Here is a 2,500-nt window from a genome sequence, read left to right on the forward strand (position 1 = left end):
CACCCTCCCACCCACACACCCCCCCCCCCCCCTCCACCCTCCCACCCCACCCCCCTCCCCCCCCCCCCCCCTCACCCCCCGACCCCCACCCCCCCCCCCCCTCCACCCCCCGACCCACACACCCCCCCCTCTCCACCCTCCCACCCACACACCCCCCCCCCTCCACCCTCCACCCACACACCCCCCCCTCCACCCTCCACCCTCCACCCACACACCCCCCTCCACCCTCCCACCCACCACACCCCCCTCCACCCTCCCACCCACACACCCCCCCCCTCCACCCTCCCACCCACACACCCACCCCCTCCACCCCCGACCCCCCCCCCCTCACCCCCCGACCCACACACAATGAGGTAAGTACAAATACTCACTCGGTTACGAGATGGTAAACTTTATAAACTGTGATCGCATCGCTCTCCCTCTCGTTCTCTCTCACTCGCGCGCTCACTCTCTCACTCGTTCTCACTCTCTCACTCGTTCTCACTCTCTCACTCGTTCTCACTCTCTCTCTCACTCTCTCTCGCTCTCTCACTCTCTCTCGCTCTCACTCGCTCTCACTCTCTCACTCGTTCTCACTCTCCCTCGCTCTCTCACTCTCTCTCGCTCTCTCACTCTCTCTCACTCGCTCTCACTCTCTCACTCGTTCTCACTCTCCCTCGCTCTCTCACTCTCTCTCGCTCTCTCACTCTCTCTCTCACTCTCTCTCGCTCTCTCGCTCTCTCACTCTCACTCGCTCTCACTCGCTCTCACTCTCTCACTCGTTCTCACTCTCCCTCGCTCTCTCACTCTCTCTCGCTCTCTCACTCTCTCTCACTCGCTCTCACTCGCTCTCACTCTCTCACTCGTTCTCACTCTCCCTCGCTCTCTCACTCTCTCTCTCACTCGCTCTCACTCTCTCACTTGTTCTCACTCTCCCTCGCTCTCTCACTCTCTCTCGCTCTCTCGCTCTCTCACTCTCTCTCGCTCTCACTCGCTCTCACTCGCTCTCACTCTCTCACTCGTTCTCACTCTCCCTCGCTCTCTCACTCTCTCTCACTCTCTCTCACTCGCTCTGTCTCTCTCACACTCTCCCTCGCTCTCTCACTCTCTCTGTCTCTCTCACACTCTCCCTCGCTCTCTCACTCTCTCTGTCTCTCTCACTCTCTCTCTCACTCGCTCTCACTCGCTCTCACTCTCTCACTCGTTCTCACTCTCCTCGCTCTCTCACTCTCTCTCGCTCTCTCACTCTCTCTCACTCGCTCTCACTCTCTCACTCGTTCTCACTCTCCCTCGCTCTCTCACTCTCTCACTCGCTCCCACTCTCTCACTCGTTCTTACTCTCCCTCGCTCTCTCACTCTCTCTCTCACTCGCTCTCACTCTCTCTCTCGCTTTCTCTCACTCTTTCGCTGACTTTCTCTCGCTCTCTCACACACTCTCACACTCGTTTCTCTCTCTCTCGGACTCACTCGCTCTCTCAATCTCTCTCTCTCACACTCTTTCTCTCAAATCTCTCTCCATCTCTCCCTCATTCTATCTCTCTCACTCTCTCGCACACATATTTGTGAGGTCGGGGTATTAAGGCATAGGAGGCAAAGGCGGATAATTGGAGTTGAGGACAGGCTCGAGGAGCTGAATGGCCTCCTCATGTTCCTATATTTCTATGTTTTACTCTCACATTCGCTCTCTCTCTCTCTCTCTCTCTCACACCTTGGAGGGATGTGACTAGTGGAGTGCCACAAGGATCAGTCCGTGGGCCTCAGCTATTTACCATCTACATCAACGATCGAGACGAGGACATCGAAGTTAATACGTCTAAATTCGCGGATGACACGAAACAAAACCAGGAGGAAGTGCCAACACAGAGGACGGCATTGAAAAAATGCAGCTCGACATAGATAGGTTTGGTGATTGGGCCGGTGGGTGGGACATGACGTATAATGTAGGGAAGTGCGAAGTCATCCGCCTCGGGAGCAAAAACAGTAGAGCGGGTTATTGTTTAGAAGGGGAGAGATTGGAAGGTGTTGGCGTCCAGAGGACTCGGGGTGTCCTTGTACACCAGTCACAGAAAGTTAGTCTGCAGGTACAGCAGCGGTTAGGAAGGCGAACGGTATGTTAGCGTTCATTCTGAAAAGGATTAGAGTATAAGAGTAGGGAAGTCTTACTTCAACTCTAAAGGGCCCTGTGAGACCACACCTGGAATACTGTGTGCAGTTGTGGTCTCGTTATGTAAGGAAGGACGTACTTGCCTTGGAGGGGGCGCAGCGTAGATTTACTCGGTTAGTACCAGGGATGGAGGGGATGAGTTACGAGGAGAGGCTGAACAATTTGGGCCGATATTCTCTGGAATATAGAAGAATTAGAGGGGATCTTATAGAAACCTATAAGATCATCAAAGGGCATAGAGTAGATAGTGGGAGATTGTGTCACCGGTTGGAGACACTAAAACCGGGGGTCACAACCTTAAAATCAGAGGCCAACCCTTTCGCACTGAGTTGCGGAAGAGAACTTCTTCACTCACTA

The sequence above is a fragment of the Callorhinchus milii genome, unplaced genomic scaffold (assembly GCF_018977255.1).
Source record: "Callorhinchus milii isolate IMCB2004 unplaced genomic scaffold, IMCB_Cmil_1.0 Scaffold60, whole genome shotgun sequence".
Taxonomy (NCBI): Eukaryota; Metazoa; Chordata; class Chondrichthyes; order Chimaeriformes; family Callorhinchidae; genus Callorhinchus; species Callorhinchus milii.